The 21,418-nt window shown below is 39.6% G+C and overlaps 1 protein-coding gene across 4 annotated transcripts in view; it reads right to left on the bottom strand.

Annotated features, from left to right (window-relative positions):
• Nucleotides 1-13,791, bottom strand: part of PPM1A (protein phosphatase, Mg2+/Mn2+ dependent 1A) — a 43,850-nt gene extending 30,059 nt beyond the window's left edge. The window contains exon 1 of one of the 4 annotated variants that reach the window (XM_029238916.1): nucleotides 13,711-13,791. The gene's annotated coding sequence lies outside the window, so the exon portion shown is untranslated. Of the gene's footprint in view, nucleotides 1-12,896; nucleotides 13,208-13,681 lie in introns of those variants that run through there. The other 3 variants (XM_029238915.1, XM_029238914.1, XM_029238918.1) reach the window with 3 other exon arrangements.
• Between the last annotated feature and the right edge of the window lie 7,627 nt (nucleotides 13,792-21,418).

The raw sequence follows: 21,418 nt of genomic DNA, 5'->3' as shown, positions 1-21,418 counted from the left end.
CTCATTCTTGTGTTTAGGGGAGAGTAAGAAGGCAGAGTTCAGGCAAGGAAAATATTTCAGTGAATTCATGCAAATCTGAGTTTGTTAAGTAGGAGAGAAATGGCTACTACATCAACAAAGCTGAGGGGCTACTGAGCAACCCACAGTGAAAAGCACTACTGGAGGTGAGGACTACATATTCCTTGAAGTTTATACTACTAGTGAAGAACCTGATTCTTGGTTTAAATTTGGATAGTATTTCCAATTACTAAATAATTTTTCCTGGTCACAGAGGAGGAAACAGCCATTATTTAAGCTATAAAAAGAGGCTAAATTATTCATAGCTGGCTATCTCATGAGATATACATGATGTTTATCAGGCTAGAAATCACTGATCAAAAAGTTATTTGGATCCCATTTATATGAAATATCCAAAAGGCAAACCTAGAGACAGAAAGTAGATAAATGGTTGACAAAGGATAGGGGAGAAGAGAATGCGGAGTGACTCTTAATGAGAACAAGATTTCTTTTGGGTGTGATGAAAATGTTCTAAAATTAAATTGTGGTAATGGTTGCACAATTCTGTTAATACACTGAAAACTACTGAGTGGTAAACTTCATATGGGTGAATTTCATGCTACTGTTATATCTTAATAAAGCCATTTTAAAAGATTACTATGGTTTTATATGGCTTTCTGTATCTATATTTTATTTTGCATAAAAAGGTTTAAAAAGATGACTATATATTATTTGTAGTAACATGAAAAATACTATATTAAAATTTTTTCACAGATTAAAATAAGTTACCTGAAAATTTCTCAGCTGCTCAGTATCTCTTCATCTTACAGCTTCAACTAAATATTTACTTCACTCTTTCAATTAAATATTTACTTAACCTCCTTCAACAAACCAAATTTCACTCACATGAATTCTAATGCAAAATACTGTTACTGAGTTAAATAATACCCTAAATTAAAACGTTAAAAATGAAATTTCAAAAAACAAAGTCAACCAATCAAACCAACGAAAATAAGTCAGATAAAGCTCTTTTATGCTAAATAGTATTTCCATAAAGCCCATGACACAAGTCATTTAGTACGCAAACTATAGTCAGTTTACACAGATATTAGCAGCAGTTTCAATTTCACAAAGTGTGTGTGAGACAGAGCTTGCCACTTTTGATGTTTCCTTCATGTTTCATGATTTTTTAATGTATCACCATCTTCTAGACATGTGCTGTTATCTGAATCACATACTCCATAAGGTAGTCTTCTTAAATTGCCACAAAGGTATGTACCGCACAATTTTTAAAAGTAAAATTTAGAAGTACACAATTGCCTGAAAAATACCTAACCTTAATTTAGTTGGAGGGTTCTAGTGACTATAAAATTAGATACTGACCTATTTTTACTAAACATTATAGTATAAGCAAAACATTAAAAGATTTAGATGGCATAGATTTAGTTTTTAAAGTTTCCTAAGACTGTTCTGGTATTCACAATCTCAATTTGCTTCATCTGTTAACTATTTCAAATTTCTCAGTTTTGGATAACTTATACACATTGAGAAGTCTACATATTGAGAAGTGGATTCAATTCCCAGTTTGCTGGTTTTTTTTTTTTTTGCGGTACGCGGGCCTCTCACTGCTGTGGCCTCTCCCACTGCGGAGCTACGGACGCGCAGGCTCAGCGGCCATGGCTCACGAGCCAAGCCGCTCCGTGGCATGTGGGATCTTCCCAGACCAGAGCACGAACTGTGTCCCCTGCATCGGCAGGCGGACTCTCAACCACTGCGTCACCAGGGAAGCCCCTGTTTTTTAATTCTTGCATATTTGAGGATTCAGACTCTGACTGACCCAGAAAACAATAACTGACCTCAGCCAATCCATCATTTTTAATTTTGCTTGAAAAAAAACAAAACCCCTCACAGAGAACATTTATAAGTGTTTGCTGATAACCCTGCGTACTTAAGTTGAAATAAGGGAAAAATAAAACTTATTAAATATTTAAGATGGTAAAAGGTTCATTCAAACACAAAATATGTGAAGATTCTAAATATTTTACACGTATGAATAAGGTCTCTGCTGGAAAAAAGGACCAAAAAGTATATGCCTTTAAAAGATAGACTTCTGTCCATAAAATCTAACATTCTTCAAAACAGAATAATTCACTGAGTCCATAAACTGCGATATGAGATGCTTTGTGTATATGGAAAAGGGTGCTGGAAAGTAAAAGAAAAAAGGGTTTTTTTGAAAGTGAAAATTCTTTCTCTCTCTATATATATCCAACCACCTCCTATACTTGATTAGCCATACCTCAAATGACGTGGCCTAAAATAAATTTCTCAACTCCCTACCACTTCTCCTCTGTCTCGGGAAGTAGATCTACCATTAGTCATGAGCTCACAGAATCCAGTGTTTCTCTTATCATAGCACAGAAGGCCCTGTGAATCTTTAGATTTTAAGATCCATGGGGGAAGGAATCATGTCTCTTCTGTTCAAAAGTACCTAGTACATAGTGACACTTGATTAATATATGGGACATCATCATGACTTCTCCCTTGTCAACAGAGTTAGGAATTGTTTTCTACCCAGGAAAAGGTATTCCCATAGAAGTTGAATTGTATCCTACCATTTCCACTTTGTTATTCTATAGAATACATAGTTCTAATTTTTTAAAATCTCTACAGAACACAATTGATTTCTACTATTAAAATATCAGACCCTGCAAAGCTGCAGGTTACCAGTCAAAAACTTGATTTTCAGATTACTGTTCATTAATGACTTTTAAAAGTTTCTCAACATCATTAGATACACATTCATTACTGAAAAATGCCACATGAGATATGCTGAAGGGGAGAAAAGAGAAAAGATGTAGTTTTGACTAGAATTTAGAGCCTATACATTCTCTTTCCCTGGGCTATTTACTTATTCATCTGCTCATTCATTTAACATTCATGAATGGGTACATTTTTTAAAGTCTTTTCTATGTAAGAAGCAAAGTATAAGGTAATTTAAATGCAAAGGAGTAATTACTGGGAGCTAGGAATCTACTTTCAATGTATTTTAGACAAAAATATCTTAAATTTAGTCTGGGAGTTTTACTGTATAAAATGAACAATCCCATTTGCACTTAAGGAGCTCCTGATTCTACTGACTGTAGCAAACCACTATAAGATCACTCTAGATGGTTGACTAGTTGTTAAAGTACTTGCTTGTAGTATCAGGAAGCATTTATAGAGAGAAAATGAAGACAGATATGGAGTAACGTAGGGTTAAACTGTGGGTTGACCACAAAAGCTGCCAATTCTAAGATCAGCCCCTTGACATCCAAACAAGGATGATATTCTACTGCTTTATGAAAAGTGAAAATTTTGTTTACTACCTATTTATATTCTGAAGTATGATGGAATATTGCAAAAATGTTTTTCTAAAGTCTGGTAAGTTTTGCAATTCTGTTTGTAAAACAAAACAAAAAATATATATATAGCCACTCCTTGCTTATCCTTATCGTTAACATTTTCATTACTAAATTTTGGTAACAAAGTAAGCAAACTGCATATCTCCTATAGACATAATATGAAATATGACACAATTTTCTACCACTCATACTAAAGACAAGGAGCAGGGCTAAGAAGTCAAGACATTCAAAGTTGGTAATGAATTATGTTCTTATTCTCTGAAGCAGTACAACAGTTCCTGAATAGCATATTTTTAAATAAAATAATTAAGCCACATACAGCAGGACTCAAAACAAAACAACCAACCAACCAAACAACGTGTTTATCTACACCCCTTCCTGAGACAGTCATATCACAAATGAATACAAAGCACCAGCCTAAATTTAAACTAGATTATCTGTGACCTATGCTCTCTCATAGTATGCTGTATTTCTGGCTCACATTCGATTTTCTTTGTCATGTGTTTATCAGAAAATGAGCAGGGAGACTACAAAGATTAAACAATCATATATTGAGCACTTATTTAAAATAAATGAAACCTGGTCCCTGCTTTCAAGGAATTTACTTTTAATAAATCTTAATATTGAAATGTTCCATTTATAGTATAATCTCTATTGTGAGACCAATTAGCTTGTATTTAAGACTCTCTTCCTAAACTCACTAAGAATTTCATTTGAATGAAGGACTGATGAAATCATTTATGTCAGTGGGAGGCATAGAAGTGAACATGAATAAAATAAGCCATAAGACAAAATTGTGTACGGTTTATAGTACTAGTTGTATTATAGCTTTAACTTACGTGCTTTTTATATTAAAAAATTTAATGGTTCTTCTTGGTGAAAAGTTCTAAAGGGAGCTGACATGACATGTGATACTGTACTTTTCAACTTTATGTATACTTCCACCTCAGATTGCAGCTCAATCACAAGATTCACTCTCTGGGTACAATGGAACTGTAGCCATACCCTTCATGTACAAAGATTTTCTAACCCATTACAATCGCCAGAAGAGTTACTTATAGCAGTAGCAATGAAACTGCAGTGACCCACATATATAATTATTTGAAAAGTCCAAGGACATGTGTTTGGCTTCTGTTACTAGCTGTGAAAATTAACCTCTGTCTTAATTTCCCGATCTTTTAAGATACAAGTAATAGTAGTATCTATCTCATACAGATAGATATAAAGATTTAATGAGCTAGTACTTGAAAATTTCTATGATAATGCCTGGCATATAAGTGGTCAATAATGTCAGTTATCGTTGTTACTAGCTAATGTTAAGGCTAGAAAAAGTTAAGAGCCACACAAAGAATCAAATTCATGATTCTGGTCTCATTAGTATCATACTCCAATAAATGGATCTAAGCAGCCACAGACAGCCTATATAAAATTATCCATTCAAAAAATTCAATAAAGGAAATTTTACTATTCATTGTCTAAATACTAGAAATAGCATAACAATTTGATATGGTTTAAAGTTTAGCTTAGAGATTTATATGAAAACAGACTATTCATATATCAGACATTTGTTTGACTCAAATTAAAAGTTGATAGTAGCCAAAGCGATCTTGAGGGGAAAAAAAGGAGATGGAGGAATCAGACTCCCTGACTTCAGACCATACTACAAAGCTACAGTAATCAAGACAATATGGTACTGGCAAAAAAACCCCAGAAATATAGATCAGTGGAACAGGACAGAAAGCCCAGAAATAAACCCATGCACCTATGGTCAACTAATCTATGAGAAAGGAGGCAAGGGTATACAATGGAGAAAAGACATTCTCTTCAATAAGAGTGCTGGGAAAACTGGATAGCTACATGTAAAAGAATGAAATTAGAACACTCCCTAACACCATACCCAAAAATAAACTCAAAATGGATTAAAGACCTAAATGTAAGACCAGACACTATAAAACTCTTTGAGGAAACCATAGGAAGAACACTCTTTGACATGAACCACAGCAAGATCTTTTTTGACCCACCTCCTACAGTAATGGAAATAAAAACAGAAATAAACAAATGGGACCTAATGAAACTTAAAATCTTTTGCACAGCAAAGGAAACTATAAACAAGACAAAATTACAGCCCTCAGAATGGGAGAAAATATTTGCAAATGAAGCAATGGACAAAGGATTAATCTCCAAAATATATAAACAGTTCATGCTGCTCAATATTAAAAAAACAAACCCAATAAAAAAATGGGCAGAAGACCTAAATAGACATTTCTCCAAAGAAGACATACAGATGGCCAAGAGGCACATGAAAAGCTGCTCAACATCACTAATTATTAGAGAAATGCAAATCAAAACTACAATGAGGGGGCTTCCCTGGTGGCGCAGTGGTTGAGAGTCCGCCTGCCGATGCAGGGGACGCAGGTTCGTGCCCCAGTCCGGGAAGATCCCACATGCCGCCGAGCGGCTGGGCCCGTGAGCCGTGGCCGGTAGGCCTGCGCGTCTGGAGCCTGTGCTCCACAACAGGAGAGGCCACAACACTGAGAGGCCCATGTACTGCAAAACAAAAACAAAAACAAAAACTACAATGAGGTACACCTCACACCAGTTAGAATGGGCATCAGAAAATCTACAAACAAATGCTGGAGAGGGTTTGGAGAAAAGGGAACCCTCTTGCACTGTTGGTGGGAATGTAAACTGATACAGCCACTATGGAGAACTGTATGGAGGTTCCTTAAAAAACTAAAAATAGAACTACCATATGACCCAGCAATACCACTACTGGGCATATACCCAGAGAAAACCATAATTCAAAAAGACGCATGCACCCCAATGTTCACTGCAGCACTATTTACAATAGCCAGGTCATGGAAGCAACCTAAATGCCCATCAACAAACGAATGGATAAAGAAGATGTGGTACATATATACAATGGAATATTACTCAGCCATAAAAAGGAACGAAATAGGGTCATTTGTAGAGACGTGGATGGACCTAGAGACTGTCATACAGAGTGAAATAAGTCAGAAAGAGAAAAACAAATATCGTATATTAATGCATATATGTGGAATCTAGAAAAATGATATAGATGAACTGGTTTGCAGGGCAGAAATAGAGACACATGTAGAGAACAAACATATGGACACCAAGGGGGGAAAGTGTGAGGGGGGTGGGGGGGTGGGATGAACTGGGAGATTGGGATTGACATATATACAGTAATATGTATAAGATAAATAATAAAAATCTGCTCTATAAAAAAATTTTTTTAAAAAGTTGATAGTTACCTCCGTTTTTTAACCAATACATTGTCTATTTCCTGTGATTCCGCAATTCCTTTCTGTTAAAAGGATGCCTACTTCATAATATTTGCAAATATAACTCTGGAAAGAGATGCATGATGGTCATGAATGTCCTGTTAACCCTCACAGCCAAAATATAAGAAGTTAAAATGAAATACTTAGGTCCAAAACCAGCCAACATAATTTTCTATACCAACATAACAACTCTGCCACCCTTCTGATCTGTATAATCTTCACACTTAAAATCTAGGTTCAGAGGAGTTCCCTGGCAGTCCAGTGGTTAAGACTCAGTGCTTTCACTGCCATGGCCCAGGTTCAATCCCTCGTGAGGGAACTAACACCCTGCAAGTCAAGTGGTGCGGCCAAAAAAAAAAAAAAAAAAAAAATTCAGGTTCAGCCAAAATAATATATAAGAAGAGAGTCAGAAATACCTGCCACCAGAAAGCTTTTAACTTCTTCCGCCACCTGCTACAGCAATCACTCCCATTCTCAGGTAGATTTTGCCTAATACTTACAAAATATCTGAATGTCCACTATCCACAGGCACTGTGCCAGGCTTTGGGTACAGTAAAGTTATTGCATTTTCCCCTTCTGAATTTTATAATTAAATTGAACACACAATTATACTTAAAACATAAACAGTAAAGTATATGATTAAAGCCATACAAATAATACAATCATAATGCTGTAGAAGTACAGAGAGAACAGAAATGAAACACTCTGGTGATCAGGAAAGGTTTTGTGGGGGAGAAAATAATAGAAATGAGCTTTGATAAAAAAAGAAAACAAAAGCTGGAGAAGGAGGGACAAGAATTCTGAACCATCAATTAGCATGAGCAAAGACCCACTGAGAGAGAGAAAAGTTCAGGGTGTGCTCCAGAGATGGCAAGAGGACCAGTTTGGTTGAAAATAGATAGTCCTGAGGTCCAATCATGGCAAGTGTCAAAGCCAAACCAAGAATTCTAAGCTTTATTCTAGAGGCAAAAGGGAGTCATTCAACATACTGAGCAGAGAAATAATGTGATGGAGGAGGGAGATGCAGTACAAGATGCTAGTAGAAAACAACAGTTGGAGTGTTAAAACATCGTTTGGGTATGAGGTAGTAAGACCTGAAATGTTCCAGTACAATTTTTCAACCTTATATAACCCAGGACCCACATACAAAGCCTTAATGCCTTTCATGAAGACTCCCTATTTTCTTTATTTGTTTCACAAGAAGAACTGAGTTAATTAGAATAATTTATTTTTCTTACTCTCTTTTGTATCTTTTCTGTAGCAATATCTTCTTGACCATTTCTAATCATGAAATTTTCTTTTTTTGTTTCACAAGAACTGAGTTAATTAGAATAAGTTATTTTTCTTACTCTCTTTTGTATCTTTTCTGTAGCAATATCTTCTTGATCATTTCTAATCATGAACCGTAACTCCTCTTCAAAACACCAACCTGTGTCCTTCCTCATTTACTGATCATTCTTGTCTGAACATTCACCTTTGCTTTATTACTTACTCTTTATCCTCTATTTAACCATCGACTCCCACCTAATCATTAACCTAATGACTTCTCTCCAGCTTCATACAGTCAAATAAATCTACTCATACTCAATTTTCTTTTCCATTACCTCTTAACTTTTAGTCTACTCATATACAAGTTCTATATGCCCACAACCTTTAGCACCTTTCTGAAGTCTCTACTCAATCTGAAGACTTATAGTTTGTCTTCCAGGCTCACTGCTAAAACTATACTGAAAGACAACCCTCTCATACTCACTAAGTTTCTATTCCCCTAAGTATTTCAAGATTTCATATACTCAATAATAGCAGCTACCATTTATTTGGTATTTCTTTACAGTAGAAAATACATCAAGTGCTTTACATGATTATTTCATTTAATATTCAAGATTACCTAATGAGAAAGGCTTTTCCATTTGACAGATAAAGAAAACTGAGGCTTAGAAAAATCAAGTAGCTTGCCCAAGATCACCCCACTAGGAAGTTTTACCATGTTCTCTGGAGCCTACAATGTGGCTCCACTGACTGTACATACTCAGAAACATTTCCCTAAGTCCTTCAATACAGACATCAACCATTTGAGAATTAATATTGATTCCATTTCTCGATCTGAACAATGATAGCCAAACATATAAAACTGTTTATCTCTGTTGACTTCTGAAACTTTGGGAATGAAAAAATGATTTTAAGTTCTTAAATCTTTACTGAATGTTTTAGAAGGGAATCTTGCACTGCAAGACTTAACTACATAAATTTGTAAGGTCTCTTTTAATTCTAGGAATCTGTATCAGAAGTGTAACATTCAGCTTTTCAAATTTTGATTCCTAGGAACAACAATCTAATTGGGAAAAGTCTACTCAAGAGTATTCTGAAAATAATTCTGTATTTACAGCTCTGATTCTGGCACATTACTTAGACTCTCTAAGCCTACATTTCTTCATCTGTACACAGAGATAACATCATATGCTTTAGAAGGTTGTGGTGAAAATTAAAGGCTGATGCTTTATTTTCAATAAATTATGGCTTTTATTATTCACTTTCTTTTGTATCTAGAAGTTTAGTTTCATAGGATTTTAATTCAAATCATATCAGCCACAAAAAAATCTAGTGACTTTCAATCCAGATCCTAAACACGAATACTACATAAACTAAGTCAATGGGATCCAGATAAACATATTAAGAATTATATTAAAAACTCAAACTCCCTTCTTTATCACATTTACTCAAGGAATGTTTAAAACATCTCTAATTTTATAAACACAGTACCAACAATCTATTAACACACATTAACATCCAGTACCTTTCCCTCAGTTTCTTAGAAAAATTCTAAAGTCTATTACATTTTAGATAAAGGTATACATAAGCTCCCCTCTCTTAATTACTTTCTCTAGCTCCTCCTACCTGCCTCAGCAAAAGAAAAGCTAGGTAAAGAGCTTATCTAGGTAGTACACAGATATCTAGGACATATAAAGGTCAAAATCATCAAGAAATATATTCTGGAGACTCAATAAAATATAAAATTGTTACTTGTGTAATACGGAGCACATTAGACACTGGAAAAAACAAAAGAAGAAAAAATAGAGGTAATCAACCTTTTGATCTTGATATAATTTAACCCAAGCTACTTTCATATAAGAGTAGTTAATAATCCCAGGTGGAAATCCAGAGAATTTCCTGGGTAATAGTGAAATAATAAATGAAGCAACTCAATTTTTAAAAATTTGTCACCAACGTAATATGAGATGGAAGACAGAACATATTCTGGCATAAAGTTACTACCCAGGGTACAGGAAGGCACAGAGTTTTACCTAGTTGCCTCACAACACCTTTCCCGTCCCCCAAGGTCCATATATTTCACAGGGCCATACCTTGTTTTATCGTGTTTAACTTACAGGACACCACTTGCGCTGATTTTCTTACAGGGCTGCCTCCTTCCTCTGATTTGATTAAGGATGGAAAGTAGTCAGGAGTACCACTCAGAGTCAGATGCCCAGACAAGAGTCAGTCATTCAGGGGATCATCGAAATTATCATCTTATAATTAGTTGTTTCTACATGATCACAACCTCACATCTTAAGAAATTAATCCAGCTCTCATGCATGAGCATTTCAGGGATAACAAGCTCCCTATGGACATATGTCAGTCTTTAGTATTAAATTTTTAAATAAATAAGCATTTACAGCTAAACCAGAATCAGCTACACATGCTATTAGCTATTATAATAAACAGTCTAGGTGTTATGGGAACAAATTCAAAGACTGTAGGTTTTTACTAACTGCTTAGCAATATTTACCATGTGACAATACGATGTACTATTAATTTCTTTGAAAAAAATTGGGTATTAGAGAACAAATTTTCAAATGAAGGTTTCTTAACAAGTCAAGATAAGCAAGACTCAGCTTGAACTGACAGAAAAACCTTAACAATGTGTTCTTAAAATGCCCTCCACATAAAATTACCAAGGGTCGTGTGCTTGTTCAAACCTGTAGTCTCAACCACCCTTTGTCTCTTGTGGAATCTCCATCTGCCTTCCTCCCAAGAGTTTTTCTAGACTTCTCAATCCCAACAGAAAAATCAATAAAAGCTACCTACAGGAATATCTTTCCTAAATAACAATCAACAACTTTAAATTCTTTTAAATAAGAGACAACCCAGAAAGAAAATCAGCTTCAGAATGCTGAAACATCTAAGTGCCTGGCACATAACAGGCATTTAGTCAAAGCATATTAAATAGACAATGTTGAGAATAAAAAAATATAACAACTGGACAGTACATTTGATAATATAATCTACCCCTTTGGCTTTGCTGATTATTTTGGAGCACAGTCATGACCAAACAATTATTGTCTCCTAGTGCAGTGTTCCCTTCAACAGTTTACATTGTAATTATGGGCATCACTTTTGCTCTTCAAACTAAAATATAAACCACTTTTATATTATATGTTAAAATACACACACACACCACATAAAAAGAATTTTTGATGACTCAATCATTCAACCATTTTATTTCTCAAATGTATACTGAGGTAGCTAGCCAAACTTTACCAGTCTTAATATACCTCTCCCATAATATAATTACTTCACTGATGTGAAAAATATTTAGTGATATCTAATCAAAAATGTCTTAACTTCCATGCCTAGCTCATTATAGTTTCATGTGGTATTGCTATAACTTGCAGGTTAAAAGTAATCAGCCTTGCATGACTGAATGTTTAAACAGATATATGTGAGTTACACATAGGAACAGAACTAAAACATCAAACAAGGAATGTTATTTTGGGCTTCAAATTATTTATTGGCAAAAGAAACATTAAATCAATAAAGGGAACAGCTATATTTATAAAAGAGGCAGAGGCGTGGGTCACTATTGCCCTAGTCAGTTTCCTAATCTGCAGAGTTACAGAACTACACTCTGGAAAAGGCCCAATACGTAAAAAGATAAAAATATAAAAGTGAAGTTGTTCGAGTTAAAGAGCAGTTGGGGAGCAAGCCCTGCTGGACTCCTGAGAGCTCTGGAATCCCTAAGGCTCAGAAGAGCACTGTTAAAATAAATAAGCCCTCTGACTCTTCAGAGCTCTGTGCACCTAAAAAGTGATTGTGTTTAAAATTCCAGTGTGCAAATTTGAAAAGATTAAACCTTTTTCCTCAGAACAATTTTTTTTTAAATTCCTAACTTCCTTCAGTAATGTCAAAATCATTTACTCCGGGAAAATAATAACTACCTCCCATAGATTTTCACACCTCCCATGGTCTTCCAATCACTTCTTAAAATGCATTCGGCTCATTACTCCAATTAGCAGAAAATTTAGGGTTAGGGGCGGGGAGGCGAACAGATTTCTTGGCTTGGACAACTGAAGTATGACCTTTGTGGATTTTTAAGTACCATGCGGTGCTTGAGAAAAAAGAAATACCTCCGGTGATGAAATTTTCAAAACGTATCTAAAACTGCGGTTGGTAGAGGCACTCCACAGCCAGCTGTCCTTCAAGAAAATATTTAAAATGTACAAGCTGAACAGAACCACATCTCAACCAAACTCTAACATCAACAACTTTTACCCACACAATTTACACGGTTAAAAAAAGAAGAAATCAGTTCGATTTACTTCGGTGGATTCGTTCGATGCCTTAATAATGAATGAATTGGAAGCATCACTGCCGAGTTCTGAAAGAGCCTCACGCTCAGCTCCGCCCCCTATAAAACCTGAAGCTAATTCTCCAGAATTCAGTGTTTCGAGGCCAAGTCCGGTCCAAAGGAGGCCTCCCCCCTTCTTTCTCCCGGCCTCCCTCCAGGGGTTGGAGCCCAGGGTGGCCGGGCGGGTGCGGGTGCCGGACGCCCCCTCCCCGCTTGGGGAAAGTTCCGCCGGCCGCTCTCGGGACAGGCCGGTCCGCGGCCCTCGCCCGCGCCGCAGTCACAAACACCCCGCCCGGCCTCGGCGGCCGGAGGGTCGCGCCCCCTCCCCGCGCCGCCGCCGCCACAAACACCCCGCCCCCGCCTCCCCACCGCCTCCCTCGCGGAGCGTTAACCCCTCGCCGCCCGACGCCCGGCTCCGGGGAGGAGGCCGGACCAGGGGGTGGAGTTGTCGCGTCTCCTCCCGGGAGCGCCCGGGCAGACGCCCGGCTTGTTTACAGGCCCTAGGCCTGGTCGCCGCCGCGCAGGCCCGCGCCGCCCGCCCGCCCTCGGCCCGAGCGTCGCGCTTACCCGGAGCAGCAGAGGGCGGGCAGGTCCCTGGTCCGCCGAGGCGGCGGCGGCGACGCCAGCCGGGGAGGGGGCGGGAAGAGGGTCACCGCGGCGGCGGCCGTCCAGGTCAGACCGGGGAGGGGGCGGAGGAGGGGAGGAGCCGGGCTGCGTCCGGGACCCCGGCTCTCGGCGCCCTCGCGGCTCAGATCATCCGGGCGTTGGAGCGGGAGGCGGAGAGCGGGTCCCAGAGGACGAGGAAGAGCCGAAGATTCATAGCTTTCGCGCCCCACCTGCTTGGGGCCCCCCCCCCCCCCCCCCCAGCCACCAGTTCCCGAGCTGCAGCCGCCCGAGCACCCGAAGCTGCGGGCCGGGCTGGCTCAGAGATCACAGCTCCCTCGCTCCCGCGCGCGCTCCCGCCCTTAGCGCCGCCGCCGCCTCGAGCGCGTCCCCGCGCAGGCGCGCTCACGTCGGCGCTGTGCTGCCCCTCCCCCACGCCTCCGCCCGCCCCGCCCCGCCCCGCCCCGCCCCGCCGGCTCAGCCCCAACTACAGCCGCGGCGCGGTGGAGCAGCTGGAGAGACCCGGATGTCGTTGGGCCGGAACTGCAGCGCGGGCCGGCGAGCGGGGGAGGGGCGGACGCAGATGACGTCACTGTCCTACCCGGCTTCTCTCGCCGCAATCGCCTCGCGGCCCCGGCCTCAGGCCCAAGCTGAAGGGAGCATCCGAATCCCGGATCGGAACTGAGGTGCCCCAGGCACACACCTCCCGTCCCTAAGGGCAACAACCCACACACTCTACTACCACCCACCCACACGCTGGTGCAGCCTATACACGCACGAGGCACATGCTCTGAGTTTCTGGCAGGTTTTCCGTCCGTAGCTCATGGGGTTTCACATCGTATTTATTTGTACTTGGTAGACAGTCACGTGATTCTGCTTCTGGGGACTTCCATCGACCTCCAGTGAGGTTAAAGGAACGAAGGATTTTTAAAAATCCGGAAGATAATCAAAAACGTAACAGCTCCTTCTATTAAAAGTTAGAGATCTGCTAAACCTGATTGAAACTGCACGTGCAGGCGGCCAAAATCCAGTTTAGCTGGCTAGACTACGGAAAACCGGACCCACGCCGGACGCACGCTGTTTGCGGACGCCGCAGCGGATAGAATGACAAACCCTAGGCGGCCAATGAATCAGAACTGGGGAACAGTACATCACCAGCCAGGTCTCCTATTGGCTGGGGTGCTTTATCCCTCTCTTGTCAGAGACTTAACCTGTTCATGGATTTGACCTACACCACATTTGCAGGAACAGAAGTTTAATAGAAAAATCCGTGTTTTAAAGAGATGCTCTGGTATATACAAAGAAAAACCAAACACTGTATTATTAGAGGCAGGTACTTTAAAAAGAACTGCTACTTTGTATCTCCTAAAGCCACTTTGTTGTTCCAACTCTTAGGTCAAAAGCAACCTATTTATTCTGTCTCTTGTCATTTAGCAAACATTTAGCTACTTTTAAAGCTGTAAAAGCTGTCTCCAGTTTTTTCAACATGTCTTTTTGGGAAGATTCTGTTCCTTTCACTTTTAGGCCTGGGATCTAACAACAGTATGAAACAATATCACCTAATGATCACTGGCAGGCCACTTCTTCAAGGAACCCCAAAATTACTCTACCCGATATCTTTGGGGTTAGAATTTCTTAGCATAAGATGAAGATGGATCATTTCCAGGTATGGAAAGTAAAAATAAAGTTCATTTATGCATTTGGTCCCAGTATTATCTGAGGACATATTTCCTAATTACTTTTCCCCACATTTGCCAAAAAAAAAAAAAAAAAAGGAAATTAGATCAAAGATCTTTAAAACTCTACCTTATTGGAATCCTTAATATTTCAGACAAATAGCAGCATGATTAGCATGCTAATAGACTCATTACCATTCTGAAATAGAATAGCCCATGTGGCAACCACTATTTGGAGTGCCCTTAGAAAACAAATTTTCGTATTCATAAGGCAGAGCCTGGGTAGCCAATGTCACTCTTGGACCATAAAGAGCTCGAAGGTCTTGCCTGTCTTTCTGCTTCCTTCCTTTAGGCTTCCACGTCTTTCTTCTCTCTGTTCTACACTTGTAGGAGAATCTGGGTCAATTATAGCAGAAGAGGTAGAAAAATAGGAAATATGACCATAAAGATATTTTTAAGGAGTCTGTACAGTATACCACAGCCTACCAATTAAGCTGCACCTTCCCACTATTTCTTTTTTCTGAATACAGCTTGCATGGACATTTTGGTACGAACTAGGAAATTCATGGGTTATAAGATTAACATTTTAAAATTTGGAACAAAGATATCTTAATATTATCTAAATAAATATGCTTGGTATAATATCCCCTTCCTTATTATTACACTATATATTATATTCCCTAAATATTATACTAAATATTCCCAAAATATTATGCTAAAGGCAAAAAACAAGTATTAGAAGAGGGGAAAAAGACATTGAAAAAAAAAGAGTGTTAAAAGTTTTCTCCGGGCTTCACTGGTGGCGCAGTGGTTGAGAGTCCGCCTGCCAATGCAGGGGACACGGGTTCGTGCCCCGGTCCAGGAAGATCCCACATGCCGCGGAGCGGCTGGGCCCGTGAGCCATGGCCGCTGAGCCTGCGCGTCCGGAGCCTGTGCTCCGCAACGGGAGAGGCCACAACAGTGAGAGGCCCGCGTACCGCAAAAAAAAAAAAAAAAAGTTGTCTCCTCTTTTGAACTACAAGGCTTTGCTTGGGCCTCCTACACACATTTGAGATGTTCATAGTAAGTTTTTGCAAAAATCAGTGAGAATATATTGCCATAATTGTACTTCAGTAATTTTTACAGGTATATTGTGAAACTATTCTACTCTGCTTTGGAAATCTGTTTATATTTCAATTACCAAAGAGGAAGAAGGTTTTCTGAAAGACTGGTTTTCAAGTCCTGAATTTAAACTATATGCCATTAGCCTAGTAATTGCGAGGCTTGGGGTGAGGACAGGAAGTGAGGAATCTGAAGCTTAATCCAGTCAGCAATACTCCTTCCTCTTTTCCTCCACAATCACTATTTTTTTAAAAGAGGTTTGTATTTTTTTGTAAAACCAAATTACTATTGTGAATCCATCCAAGACAGTCACCTAAGACAGCCTTGCCTGAGCCTCTCAAAATGACCTCAGTGATTTAAGTGGCCCCTCAGGGGAGCACCTGAGAACCCTCTCAGCTGAGTCTTCCATCCACTCACACTGAGGCCAGTCACTACCCAAGAGTCGCAAAGCCAAGCAGAACACACATTCAACTCTACCTTCCTCCTCCCTCCTCTTTCACTACCTGTTTCATGTTTTTTCCTCACAGATATCCTCTTCTTTTGTCCTCCTCTCCTCTCTTCTCTCCCTCTTATTACTCTTCTCTCTTTCTTCTGTTCTTTTTATCTCCTTTGCTCTTCCCCATTTTTCTCTTCTCACTTTTCCCTAGCCTAGTCCAAATTACAGCTTCTGCTACCCACTTTCTCCTGAAGCAATACATATGAGCAGATAGTGCCCCTACGCTAATTTTGTTGGCGGGGAATGTACCAACCGCCCCCCTGCCCCGCCCCCCTCCTCCTTCCTCCATCCCCCACCCCACCATATCAGGTCATGAAAAACAGCTGTTTAAAGGACTGTCACAGAATGAAAAGGATTAGAGAATCTTATTCTGTACGACATCACTGAGGTGGTCCCATCAGGGTGGGGCAGACAGGAGCCAGCAGGCTTGTGCTGCCATTGTGGCTTCTCCTGGGCCCTAAGAGAAATGTGGCCACTGGGAGCACCACAGGTCAAGCCCTGGATAACCTTTAGGGTAGGATCTTCCCTCAAGAGATTGTAGGTGGCCACAGCCCCACAGCATTGATGTGGATCTTGTGAGACAAATTCATCTGTTCAACGGCTGCTTATTATGTGCCAGGCACTGTGCTGGATACTGGGCGTAGTTAATGACATCAATGGGCAACGTCCCAGCCCCCGAGGAGCTGATGTTATAATGAGAGATATAGACAAAGAAGTAAACAAATGAACAAGGAAACTGCAGGTTGTGATCAGTGCTGTGAAGGAAATAAGTAAGGAAATAGACTGGGGGGATGACTTGAAACAAGTGTGCAGAGAAGACCTTTCTAAGAAGGTGGTTTTCAAGCTGAAGGAGGAGCCAGCTTTGCAAAGAATCAGGGGAGAGCTTTACAGGCAGAAGGATCAGCGTGGTCAAAGGGCCTGTTGTAGGAAAGAGCTTGGCAGAAAAGTTGTCTGCAGACCAAAGAGAAGTTCAGCAAACTCAGGCAAATAGTTTATAAAGTTGCTCAAGTTTAGAATTATAACTTAAGATATTTGGGGTACTTAATCCAATTTACAGCTAGGATACCACCTTAAGTAGAGGGGCACAGTCCATACAAAATAACTTACTGAACTGGTCTGGCCCAAAAAGCAAAGCAGCTTGAGAAATCAAAATTAAAAATCAAAGGACTTTTATTCAACTCTTGAAATTAAGAAGCATTCCACAATGCCAGAAAGAGGTCCCTTCAGACAGTCCAACAACAGCTACAAATGAGTAAACTAAAGTTTAGAAAAAATTGTTTTTCTCCCAATTTAGATAGCTATTCTTAATGAGTAAAGACTAACAAAAAATTGGACTTGTTGAGAACAGTTTTTCTGGGAGTTTACTGTCTACTGTGGGCATTACAGAAGATCTCAAACTAAAGCATACTTTTAAAAGCTGCAACACATTTTGTGTCCTTAACAATGGTGGCCTGGTTGAAAACCAGTGATGAAATGCCATCATAATAAAGGCTTTTTTTTTGTATCTGACTCTACAGTTTACAAAGCCCTGTCACTTAGACCAACCAACTTTATCCTCAAAATAACCCTTGGCAAGGCAAGGACTGTTCTAATCCTTTCCAGCAGAGAAATCTGAGTGTCAGAGAGCTAGCGGTTGCCCAGGGTCACCAAAAGTAATGACTGGTACCCAGGTTTTCCCCTGTATCCTACAGATCATCCCTAGCTTTTACGTGCCAGTAATAAAGGTAGCAAGGAGAGTCAGGAGTGGAAAGAGCATGGACTTAGAGTCAACAGTGGTATGCAGAACTGGCTTATACTATCTCATGAGAGCAGACTGTTAAATTTTTAGGAATTTTGCCAGTTGTTTGCTAAACATGGTCACTGTTAAAAATTAAATTATATAAACCTCCAATTAAATTTTAAATGAAGATAATGTATATTATTGAAACAGACTCACAGACATAGAAAACAAACTTATGGTTACCAAAGGAGAAAGGGGAGGGAGGGATAAACTAGGAGTTTGGGATTAACATATACACACTATTATATATAAAATAGATAACCAAAAAGGACCTACCATATAGCCCAGGGAACTATATTCAATATCTTATAATAATCTATAAGGGAAAGAATCTGGAAAATAATATATATATATATATACACGCACGCACACACACACATAGATACATACACACATGCGCACGTATAACTGAATCACTTTGCTGTACACCTGAAACTAACACGACGTTGTAAATCAACTATACTTTGTATTTTTAAAAAAAAAGAAAAAAAAGATAATATACATTAAAAACGTATCTTCTAAATTATCTGAATGTATGTTACTATTATTATCTGTGCTCTTGAGGTACTTATGTGTATTGTGTCTAAATGGTAGAAATACTCTATGATGTGTTACTGCACATCTATTCCCAATACCACATTCGGTGACTTCACTTTGTGAGCTTGAAACTGGCTGTGGAGGGAGTATTTACACGATGGAAGTCAGCAAATGCCACAGATCAAGGCTTGACTTACTGCTTTGCTGATGGTCTAGACTTAAGAAAGTGACAGAGGAACCGTTAATAATGCAAATTAAACATAAAAAGCATGTTGTGTCTATAGCTGTTACATGGTGAATGGCACAAAAACATTCATCTCAGCAAAGAAGTCACTCACATAATAGGCAAGTAAGTTCCCATATACATCTTTGTTGTGTCACTTTTATCTTAGATGAAAATATTGATCAACAGGCCATGTCAGAACTACATTTGGGGAGCTGGTTGTTAAACATTTACCAGCACACCACTGGATCCGCTGTACTATGCCAACTGGGCCACTTATAGGTTCTGTGAACTTAAGCATGTCACTTATACTATTAGCCTTGCTTTCATTCTTCACGAAACAATACCTCTCAGGATGTATTGTGATATTTACAATAGATGAGGCACCCTTGACCAGCACATCCTTCTTCCTCCTCACTGGCAGACCCTTCACTCACTAGAGTTTGTATACAGATACATGATTTCTCAGTCTCCCTTGTAGCCTAGAGCAGCGTCCCAGCCTATATGCCAGTGCTCACTGCTATATCTCAAATAGGTTACAGACGTGACAAGGTATTGGTCCCTTAAGCCCTTGGAACATTTGAGTGAGGCTCAGCTGCTGAAACCTGAGATGGTCCCATCTGACCAAAGCAGCCCCACCCAGGCACTCCTTGTGTCATTAAAACATTATTTTTTAATTTGTGTTATGCTGTGAAAAAGTTGGGTAGCAGTGGCTTGAGGCATGGATGTGTGATACAATTCTGACCAATGGAACCTGAGGAAAAGTTTTGGGGGGATGGATCTCAGAATGACTTTCCTCCCTAATAAAAAGAGTCACATGAGAGAAAGTACCATTACATGTGTTGTTATGTCTGTAGGTGCACCTGGCACTTCTGGACCATCTTGCAAAAAAACAATGTAACAGAGAAGAAGGGGAATGATGGCAAAAGTCTGGATGCTGCACATTGTTGAGCCACTGAGCCACCCGAGCAGTTGCGTACTTTGGAAATTTATATTTAAGGAGAATAATACATTTTCCTCATTGTTTAAGCCACTTTTATTTTTGTATTCAGTTATTGTAGCTAAAAGCACCCAAATACAGTAGAAGAGCTGGTACATCCTCTACACCCAGTGAGTGCTCAGTAAGGTTAGCTAATCACCGAATTGGATCCTTTGCCTATAGAAGAGCTGCATGGTCAGATGTAAACTTATTCTCTAAACATTTGAGCGATTTGTTCAATACTTAGATTCACCTTTAAAGTTTACCTTGATTCTTGCTTAAAAGTGTTTTAAATTGGGTACTAAATGCAGTAATTGAAAAAAGAAAGCATTTTAAGCTTGAGAGCAATTGGACACAGGTGTTGATATGAATTTTCTTTTCTTGAAGGATCTTGACAAATTAGAGCTCTGTTGTCTGAGAAAGGTGACATAGCCCCTTCATGTTCTGCAGAGTAGTATTAGAACCAGTGCATGGGAATTACAGAGAAGACAATTTTAGTTCAGTATAAGGGGAAGGGAATGAACTTGGCCTAAAATGTGCTAAACTCCATACCAGGCCTCTTATGAGTGTTATTTAATTCTCAGAATAACTTTGCAAAGAAGATACTATTTTTCCATTTTATAAGAGAGGAAACAACAGCTAAGAAAAGAGCTCATTTGCAGACCTACGACCCTTTGATTCCAAAGTCCCTGCTTTTTCTGTTACAGAAGCAGACTAGGCCTTCTTGAGATGACTTTCTTTCTCCTTGAGGCCCTTTCCACTGCATTTTCTTATCCAGGAAAACAGAACAATTCCTACAATGGTGTTCCAACTGAAGACGTCTTGGTGAGGTGGGAGAAGAGTTATATTGCATATTACACAGCAAAATATTTCCAAGCTCCATGTAAAATCATCACTTATCCTAGAGTTTTGCTTCCAGCCATCACTTCCTCCATTCTCCTGCTTTTTCCACTCTCGGAAAACTTCTCTCTTCCCTTCTCCTAACACACCATCCTTTCTTTTGGGCACACTCGTTATAAATCCCACGCAGCAAGACAAAAACTAACATAACACCTATCGACCCCCACCCCACATGTCCTTGGAGAGCCTCTGCAATTGGTACAAACAAGGCAGAGGTCTCTTTGTAGAGAAGCAACAGGTAGTAGGAAGAATCAGGTTAGCATCATAGACTGAAAACTAAAGAGCCTGGGGCCAAGCAGGTGTACTCCACGTGTGAGATCAGGCTGGGTATAACACAATAGGCAGTGGTGAAAACTGTGGAGAAGGAGAGCATATTTATTCCATATGAAGACATCCAAAACAATAGTTGTTTAATGTTTTAAGCATGTTGGAACCAAAGAGGATATCCCAAAGCCTATCTCTGCTGTCTAGTCTGTGGACAAGTTGTTTAACCTCTCTCAGACTTGGCTTCCTCATCTGGAACATGGGAATAATCAACTTGCAGAAACAGATGAAATCCTACACTTAACGTGCCACATTGCCCTATACCATGGTGTGTAGACACACAAAAAGATGTAACCATTACTTTTAAGCACATCATGTGATATTTTTAACAGTGGCAACATACCATGCATGCAATATTTTCTCTCTCCTACAGGCCTAAGTCTAGGCCTGTAGGAGAGAGAAAAGTTGCCAGTTATAGGACTAAACTCATTATTTTCAAGACTTGTTTTAACTTCTAGTTCTTTGGCTTG

The sequence above is a fragment of the Monodon monoceros genome, unplaced genomic scaffold (assembly GCF_005190385.1).
Source record: "Monodon monoceros isolate NGI ecotype Baffin Bay Population unplaced genomic scaffold, NGI_Narwhal_1 Super_Scaffold_21, whole genome shotgun sequence".
NCBI classification, from domain to species: Eukaryota; Metazoa; Chordata; class Mammalia; order Artiodactyla; family Monodontidae; genus Monodon; species Monodon monoceros.
Note: the sequence above shows the minus strand (reverse complement) of the source record. Positions and strands in the feature narration are given on the sequence as shown.